General features: G+C 39.7%; 1 pseudogene; it reads right to left on the minus strand.

Annotated features, from left to right (window-relative positions):
• Positions 1-4,964: 4,964 nt before the first annotated feature.
• LOC139029639 (olfactory receptor 5AK2-like) lies at positions 4,965-6,334 on the minus strand (annotated as a pseudogene).
• Between the last annotated feature and the right edge of the window lie 3,950 nt (positions 6,335-10,284).

The raw sequence follows: 10,284 nt of genomic DNA on the forward strand, positions 1-10,284 counted from the left end.
TCCAATTACACTTTGCACCATTAAAATATTTCAGTTAACAATTGTGGAATAAGAGATTTTCAGTAGTGTTTGACTTTGAGGTTGCTAGGGTTACACCTTTAATCAGTGAAAGAAGACAGCTAGATTTAGTCAGTCTGTAGCTTCTTGATCAAGAGGTGGCTTCTAAAAGTTGAAGAAATTAAGGAAATGAATTGTTCCCTAGTTTATCTAGAAAAGAATATAGCCCCACTGACACTTGATCTGGAGATTTCTTTTGAACTGCTTGCTTCCAGGACTCTAATATATTTGTGTTGTTTTCAGTTCAATCCAGTTGCTCAGTCATGTTCAACTCTTTGTGACCCCACGGACTGCAGCATGCCAGGCTTCCCGGAGCTTACTCAGACTCATGTCCATTGAGTCGGTGATGCCATCCAACCATTTCATCCTCTGTTGTCCCCTTCTCCTGCCTTCAATCTTTCCCAGCATCTGCAGGGTCTTTTCCAATGAGTCAGTTCTTCAGATCAGGTGGCCAAAATATTGGAGTTTCAGCTTCAGCATCAGTCCTTGCAATGAATGTTCAGGATTGATTTCCTTTAGGATGGACTGGCTGGATGTCCTTGCAGTCCATGGGACTCTCAAGAGTCTTCTCCAACACCACAGTTGGACAGCATCAATTCTTTGGCGCTCAGCTTTCTTTATGGTCTGACTCTCACATCCATACATGAATACTGGAAAAACCATAGTTTAGATTTTGTGTTGTTTTAAGCCACTAAAATTATGGTAATTTGTTGTAGCAGTGGCAGAAAACTAATATACCCCTAATGGTAATATTTTGCAAAACTAAAAAAATATCACAACCAGATTATTGACATTGATGCATTCCACTGATTTTATCCAGATATCCCCAATCTGCCCCGTACTCATTTGTGTGTATGTGTTTGTAATAATTTATAAAAAATTTTATGGTCTACAGTGATCCTGTACTCACCATCACAGTCAAGACATTGAGCAGCACAAACAAGAATCCCATGTGTTCCCTTTATAGCACGACCTAACCTCACCCCACCCCTTCTTCACTCACTCCTAATCCTGGTACCCATTAATCTGTCCTCTATTACTACATCTCTGTCATTTCAAATATGTTATAGAACTGGAACTAGACAGTGTACAACTCTGTGGTTTGGTTTTTTCACTCAGCATAATTCCCTGGAAATTAATCGAAGTTGTATACCAAACTTTCATTCACTTTTATTCTTGAGTGATTTCACTTTTTATGAGGGTATCCCTTTGATGACTGAGCTTTAGGCTTCTGCTTCTGCTTCATGGACATGTGCTTAATCTTCATCCCGTTTTGACATCTAGCTACCCTTCCAGATGGTTCTCTCAGGCTCCCAAGCTGCTATGCTAGGCTGTGAATCAGTCCTGGTTCTATTCCTCCAATTGCTTTGGAAAGAAGATGAACAGGTTAATTATAGTATTATTTTCTTTCTTTCTTTTGAGCTATCTCAGTGCTCCTAAATCTCTTGCTAGAGACTATCTGATTCAATTATGGGTGTCCTATGACTCTATACTAGTAAATGTTTAAATGTAAATGTTTAAAATTGTATGAAAATATATAAATGAGTGCACAAAATGCTGGTTTATTCAAGAGTAGGGTTTATATTTTTTGCTTCCCTCAGTATAGTATAGAACCACACAGCTGAAAGTAAAAAATTGGAAGTAGAACTGCCATATGACCCAGCAATCTCACTGCTGGGCATACACACAGAGGAAACCAGAATGGAAAGAGACACGTGTACCCCAATGTTCATCGCAGCACTGTTTATAATAGCCAGGACATGGAAGCAACCTAGATGTCCATCAGCAGATGGATAAGAAAGCTGTGGTACATATACACAATGGAATATTACTCAGCCAGTAAAAAGAATGCATTTGAATCAGTTCCAATCAGGTGGATGAAACTAGAGCCTATTATACAGAGTGAAGTAAGCCAGAAAGAAAAACACCAATACTAACGCATATATATGGAATTTAGAAAGATGGTAACAATAACCCTATATTCGAGACAGCAAAAGAGACACAGATGTGTAGAACAGTCTTTTGGACTCTGTGGGAGAAGGTAAGGGTGGGATGATTTGAGAGAATAGCACTGAAACATGTATATTATCATATGTGAAACAGATTGCCAGTCCAGGTTTGATACATGAGATAAGGTGCTCGGAGCTGCTGCACTGGGAAGACCCAGAGGGATTGGGTGGAGAGGGAGGTGGGAGGGAGGATCGGTATGGGGAATACATGTAAATCCATGGCTGATTCATGCCAATGTATGGCAAAAACCGCTACAATATTGTAAAGTAATTAGCCTTCAATTAAAATAAATAAATTTATATTAAAAATAAAGCTCATATTTATGAAAATTACATGATTATGCAACATCAGACCATTACTGGTCTGTGTAATGTCAGAAAGGAAGGCTGTTTCTTGGACAAGGTCTAATGACTGCTAACTCTTCGTATGTCAGAACTGATGTCAACTGTTTTTTTCTTCACGTAAACCTCAGAGATTTTGCTGCTTTTGTTTATTTGTCATGGAGTTTATTTCATTTTGGGATTTCTTTCACCTCAGTATTGAAGGTAGAGCACTGTGTGACTCTGCATTTTGAGTGTTATTTCTTATTTGGCCACATAGACTTAACAATGTACACTAAATTTTTTTTTTAATCTTTTATTACATTTTTTTTTCCATTTATTTTTATTAGTTGGAGGCTAATTACTTTACATCATTACAGTAGTTTTTGTCATACATTGAAGTGAATTAGCCATGGATTTACATGTATTCCCCATCCCAGTCCCCCCTCCCATCTCCCTCTCCACCCGATCCCTCTGGGTCAATGTACACTAAATTTTTCTTTGCTTTATCATCTTCCTCCTATCAGCTTTATTGAGATATAATTGACAAAATTTGTATACATTTAAGGTATGTAATTTGCATTTTGATACAGGTTGTGACATGATCACAATAATTAAGCTCATTAATAGATCTATCACTCACATATTTCTTTTCTTATTTTTTCCTTTCATTCCTTCCTGTTTCTCCCTTCCTCCCTCACTCCCTCTATTCCTTCTTTCCCTCTTTCCCTCCTTCCTTCCTGTGGTGACAACGCTTAAAATCTTTTAAGCAAATTTCAAGTATATGGTACTGTATTTTAACTATAGTCACAACTCTGTGCATTAATCTCCAACTTTCCCTCCAAGGTCTCAGGACATCTTTTGTCTGTGTTCCATGATTCTCAGTTACTGTCCCTGACCTTTGAAGAAACATGGGCCTGCCCTGGAGAGAAGGTTACTTCCTTGATAGACAAACTCTTTGCTGGGCAGAGACTGGTTCTGCTCCACTGACTTCATGTTACCCTTACTCTTCTCTTAGAATTTAGGTAGAAGAGTGTATTTGAAAAGATATATTTTCTTTTTTTGCCCAATAGTTCTTGTGTCATTTAATAGTAAGTACATTTTTCTTCCCTGGTAGCTCAGACGGTAAAGCGTCTGCCTACAGTGCAGGAGACCTGGATTCGATCCCTGGGTTGGGAAGATACCCTGGAAAAGGAAATGGCAACCCAGTCCAGTACTCTCGCCTGGAAATTTCCATGGACAGAGAAGCCTTGTAGGCTACAGTCCATGGAATCGCAAAAGAGTTGGACATGACTGAGCGACTTCACTCACTCACTCGCTCACATTTTTCTGGCCAGTTCATTAGACTGGCTGGTATTATTTTATGTGAAACCTGCTCTTTTATCTAGCTAACATGGCATTTTTAGAGTCATCTGAGGGTTTTTTGCCAACAGTCTGTCTTCCTGATTCAAAGCACTCTTGGCCTTTTCATTTTCTCATTTAAATAAATGAATGAACACTGTCATTTTCGAACCATCTACAGTCCAGGTTTTTTATTGCTATGGAAGTAAGATATATAAAAAGACACTTGCTCTTTGGAAAGAAAGCTATGAGAAACCTAGATAGCATATTAAAAAGCAGAGACATCACTTTGCAGACAAAGTTCCATATGTTCAAAGCTATGGTTTTTCCAGTAGTCATGTATGGATGTGAGAGTTGGACTATAAAGAAGGCTGAGCACCGAAGAATTGATGCTTTCAAACTGTCATGCTGGAGAGGAGTCTTGAGAGTCCCTTGGACTGCAAGGAGATCATATCAATCAATTCTGTAGAAAGTCAACCCTGAATATTGGAAGGACTGATGTTGAAACTGAAACTGAAGCTCCAATACTATGGCCACCTGATGGGAGGAGCCAGCTCATTGGAAGAGATCCTGATGCTGGGAACAACTGAGGGCAGGAGGAGATGGGAAAGGACAAGGAAGCTGCAGTCCATGTGGTGGCAAAGAGTCAGACACAGCTAAGCAACTGAAGAAAAACAATAGCCTGAGTCATAAGGCACTTTTCAAAGGAGTACATTTATTTTACATTTCAGGTTATGTAGAAAATTTAGGGAATGTGTTTAAATGAATGGGAAATTATGAACCTTAATTTTAATATTGATTGAGCTTCCCAGGTGGCACAGTGGTAAAGAATATGCCAGCTAATATAGGAGACACAAGAGATACAGGTTTGATCCCTGGGTTGTGAAGATCTGCTAGAATAGGAAATGGCAACCTCATCCAGTACTCCTGTTTGGAAAGTTTCATGGACAGAGGAGTCTGGCAGGATGCAGTCCATGGGCTCTCAAAGAATTGGGCACAACTAAGCACTTAGCAGCACAAATTCAAAACTGGGGTTTTCTACTCTTTAAGAATATATCTGAAATATATTTGAAATAACTATATATTTTGTCAAGTCTATACACACTTTATATCTTATAATCTCAAAATGAGAGATTATACTATAAAAAGCCCCTTTTCATGGGTAGTATGGGACATGGTCCTCAAACTAAAACCAAGGGAAAATAAGTCCTATGATATGTTACTGAATTTCCTGCATTCAAAGACATTATCTACTGGAGGTAGCATTGAGGCTTCCCAGTAAAAGGAAGTTAATAAAAAGCAACCCAGTAAAGGGTTGCTCAGTCAGTAAAGAATCTGCTTGCAGTGAAGGACACCTGGGTTCAATTCCTGGGTCGAGAAGATCCCCTGGAGAAGGAAATGGCAAACCACTCCAGTATTCTTGACTAGAAAATCCTATGGACAGAAGGAGCCTGGTGGGATACAGTCCATGGGGTCGCAAGAGTTGGACATGACTTAGCAACTAAACCACAACCACAACCAAGATGTGAAGAAGTTGTCTATTTCAGAAATATTAAATAGTGGTCAAATAGCTATACTGGATGCTTTGATGTGCTGAATTTTAACACTTTGGATTCAATCTGAAAAAGAATTTTTTCCATATGACTTTCAGAGCTTCTTTTACCTCCTTATTTCTCAAACTATAGATCAGGGGATTCAACATGGGAATCACAATGCCATAAAATACAGAGGCCACTTTCCTATTTTCATGGGAATTATGCAAATAAGACTGTAAGTACATGTAAGAGAGCTTTCCATAGAAAATGGTGACTGCTGTCAGGCGGGAGGCCCAAGCAGGGAAGAGATCCTCAGGAGGGCAGCCAGGAGAAACATGTAGGAAATGATGGCTGACACAGTGAATGTCAGCTTAAATCCCACAAAGACAAGAATCAGCATGATGTTGATGTCAGTGTTGGAGCAGGAGAGGGCAAGAACTGGAGGAACGTTGCAGAAAGAGTGACTGATGCTATTACCCTTGCAGAAGACCAGTGAAAACGTAAAACCTGTGTGCACAGATGCAGTTGTGGAGCCCATGATGTATGAACCAGCTACCAACTGGATGCAGACTCTTCGGGACATGACGATGGGATAGCAAAGTGGGCTGTAGATGGCCATGTAACGGTCCACTGCCATAACAGCAAGGAGGCAAGAGTCACTGGTTACACACGTTGTATAAACCAATAACTGCATGACACAACCCTTGAATGATACTGATTGACTTTCTATTATGAAGGCTTGCATCATCTTGGGAGTGACAGCGGAGGTAAAACAGATAGCAACAGAAGCCAAATGCTCTGGGAGAAAGTACACGGGTGTTTGGGCTCTGGAATCGGTCTTGATGAGCAGGATCATTCCAATATTACCCACCATGGAGGTCACATAGATGACCAGAAACATAGTGAATATACAAATCCCAGAAGGAAGAGTTCAGTCACTTCAGGGCTATTTCTCGGTGTCATGAGCACAAAAAGTCTAGAAGGACCAAGAGGGAGACCAGAAAAAGAAAAGAAATGACTTGTTGACTAGAAGACACCCTTAGCACTTTATGTCACTTTGTAAAAATTATATTTTCATGAAATTATATTTTCAAATTTATTTCCAAAATTTCTTTCAATTTTTTTTAAAATAAGAAATCACCACATAAAACCAACATATTAACCATAGATTCATTTTCAAAACAAAGAAGTTTTCACAAAAGAAGATTCACTTTTAATATTTGGATTCTAAGAAACATAGATTGACATACATTTCACCAAATCTGCCAGTTTCCTTTCCATAGCCCAATGCTGAACATAAATGAAGCCTCAGAAGCACCGAGACTCAGCAGAGGTTAAGCACATTCAAATTACGTAGGCAGTTGGCCTTTCTTCATAGTAATCATTTAATCAGCAAAGACCTTCATCATAAATGAAACAAAGAATTTCATACTGAGGCTGAGAGAGTCATTTCCTAGGCAGGGTGATAAGAAGTCTAGGGGTCCCCAAGGAGAGAGAGGTCTGGGATAGTCAAGGAGGAAGAAAGGACAAACTTTTCTACTTTTTTTCCTCTACATTCCTTAGGATTATATAACAATAATGTATTCTGCCTGAGGACAGTCTTTGGATTAAACCCTCTGGCTAATTCTGTTATCTTAAAACATAAATTAAGGAGTAGGTCTGGTCTTTACAAGGATGTATGTATCGTGCCTGAGAACAGTCTTTGGATTAAACCTTCTGGCCAACTCTGTTATCTTAAAATGTAAATTATGGGAGAAGGTCTGGTGAGGTCTTTACAACCTCCAGACATTCTTTGGATTCATTGGAGAGTATATAACTCCATTGCTAACACTAGCAAAGGGGGTACTCTTTTGCCCCCTTCTGATGCCTATGTCAGAAGCTTTCTCTATCTCCTTTATACTTTAATAAAACTTTATTACACAAAACCTCTGAGTGATCCAGCCTCGTCTCTGGCCCCAGATTGAATTCGTCTCCTCCGGAGGTCAAGAATCCCACGTCTTATCATTCAGCAACAACCTTTCAAGACAACCCAAGCTTAAAACATACACGTTATGTGTCAAATGTGGGTGGTAGGACTTGCATGGTTTCATTAGCTCTTGAAAAGTCTTCATAATGTCATATCTATACTTCACTAGAATTCAGAGTGATGAAAGTCAAGTTGATATAGTAAATGTAATGATAATTATCCTATCATGAGACGAGTGCTCAGACCTGGTGCACTGGGAAGACCCAGAGGGATCGGGTGGAGAGGGGGGTGGGAGGAGGGATCGGGATGGGGAATACATGTGTATCCATGGCTGATTCATGTCAGTGTATGACAGAAGCCACTACAATGTTGTGGAGTAGTTAGCCTCCAACTAACAAAAAATAAAAAAAGAAAGAAAAAAAAAAAAGAAAAGCTTTTTGGTTATTCTTGACTTCTTCTTCCATACAAGCTTTATAATCAATTTATTTTAACCTCAATATAAAAAAACTCAAGTAGGATCTTGTTAGTGTTATATTTAATCTACTGATTCATTTCTGAGAATTCATATTTTGTGATATTAAATTTTTCTATCCATGAAAAAAAAAAGATTCTGATTAAGTGGACCCCTGATCTATTCCAGCTTCCTCTAATAAGTACTTGTATACATGAGTGACTGCTTCCTTAAAAGTGTTGCATTTCAATTCTTTTATACCAGGTTATCCCGATGAAGGAACTTGCACTAATTTATTTCTTCTTGGCCCTCGTTAAACACTGAATTAAAGAATGACTTCTTACCCTTACAATGAAGTTATCCAACTGTGCTTATTTCTCAGATGGTTTTGGAGAACCAGAGGAGCCTGTGTCAACAGGAGGCTTAGTCTGCACCATTCTTGACACTAAAAGTGCCTTCTTACTAACCGTCTCATTATGGAGGTGCGTTGCTTGGCTTACAGTTATTTATACGATGAGGTTACTTTAGCCTAATTCAGTTCAGTCACTCAGTTGTGTCTGACTCTTTGTGACCCCATGAACCCCAGCATGCCAGGCCTCCCTATCCATCACCAACTCCTGGAGTTCACCCAAACCCATGTCCATTGAGTCAGTGATGCCATCCAACCATGTCATCCTCTGTTGTCCCCTTCTCCTCCTGCCCCCAAACTTTCCCAGCATCAGGGTCTTTTCCAATGAGTCAGCTCTTCACATCAGGTGGCCAAAGTATTGGAGTTTCAGCTTCAACATCAGTCCTTCCAGTGAACACCCAGAACTGATCTCTTTTAGGATGGACTGGTTGGATCTCCTTGCAGTCCAAGAGACTCTCAAGAGTCTTCGCCAACACCACAGTTCAAAAGAATCAATTCCTCTGCACTCAGCTTTCTTCACAGTCCAACTTTCACATCCATACATGACCACTGGAAAAACCAAAGCCTTGACGAGATGGACCTTTGCTGGCAAAGTAATGTCTCTGCTTTTTAATATGCTATCTAGGTTGGTCATAACTTTCCTTCTAAGGAGTAAGCATCTTTTAATTTCATGGCTGCAATCACCATCTGCAGTGATTTGGGAGCCCAGGAAAATAAAGTCAGCCACTGTTTCCCCATCTATTTGCCATGAAGTGATGGAACCAGATGCCATGATCTTAGTTTTCTGAATGTTGAGCTTTTAGCCAACTTTTTCACTCTCCTCTTTCACTTTCATCAAGAGGCTCCATAGTTCCTCTTCACTTTCTGCCATAAGGGTGGTGTCATCTGCATATCTGAGGTTATTGACATTTCTCCTGGCAATCTTGATTCCAGCTTATGCTTCATCCAGCCCAGTGTTTCTCATGATGTACTCTGCACATAAGTTAAATAAGCAGGGTGACAATATACAGCCTTGACGTACTCCTTTTCCTATTTGGAGCCAGTCTGTTGTTCCATGTCCAGTTCTAACTGTTGTTTCCTGACCTGCATACAGGTTTCTCAAGTCATAGGTCAGGTGGTCTGGTATGCTCATCTTTTTGAGAACTTTCCACAGTTTATTGTGATCCACACAGTCAAAGGCTTTGGCATAGTCAATAAAGCAGAAATAGATGTTTTTCTGGGACTCTCTTGCTTTTTTGATGATCCAGCGGATGTTGGCAATTTGATCTCTGGTTCCTCTGCCTTTTCTAAAACCAGCTTGAACATCTGGAAGTTCACGGTTCACATATTGCTGAAGCCTGGCTTGGAGAATTTTAAGCATTACTTTACTAGTGTGTGAGATGAGTGCAATTGTGCAGTAGTTTGAGCATTCTTTGGGGTTGCCTTTCTTTGGGATTGGAATGAAAACTGACATTTCCCAGTCCTTTGGCCACTGCTGAGTTTTCCAAATTTGCTGGCATATTGAGTGCAGCACTTTCACAGCATCATGTTTCTGAAATCAGACGACTATCTGGCTTTTGAAGAGTATCAGTTAAAGGGAAGTGCGTGGTAAGGATCATGGTACAAAGATAATGGACCAAACATATATGGTTATGAATGTCACAAAAATTTTTTCCTCTAATTAAAAAGATACTAATTTCAGGAAATTGAACTGGGATTAAAATGATAAATGGCTGAGAAAAACTATAGGTTGCTGAAAATGTACATAAATTGTGTTTGAATATTGCTTTATGAAACTGGATACATGAAACTATGGATACATGTGTGTATGTGTGTTAGCTGCTAAGAAGTGTCTGACTCTTTGTGACCTCATGGACTGTAGCCCACCACACTGCTCTGTCCATGGAATTCTCCAGGCAAGAATACTGGAGTGGGAAGCCCATTCCCTTCTGCATGGGATCGTCCTGAACTAGGAATCGAACCCAGGTCTCCTGCATTGCAGATGGATTCTTTCCATTTTGAGCCACCAGGGAAGCCCTTATCCTTACCATGAACCTGCATTCTTCACAAGCCAGATGGTCCTCTTATTTCATATATGTATCAGGGGAAAGTACCCTCATTGTATAAGTAGCTCTAAGCCAAGCTATGTACCTCTATACATGAGATGATTAGTAAAAATATACTTTTAGTGTTAGGAATGTTGCAAACTAACTTAT

Source organism: Odocoileus virginianus, chromosome 10 (genome assembly GCF_023699985.2).
Source record: "Odocoileus virginianus isolate 20LAN1187 ecotype Illinois chromosome 10, Ovbor_1.2, whole genome shotgun sequence".
NCBI lineage: Eukaryota > Metazoa > Chordata > Mammalia > Artiodactyla > Cervidae > Odocoileus > Odocoileus virginianus.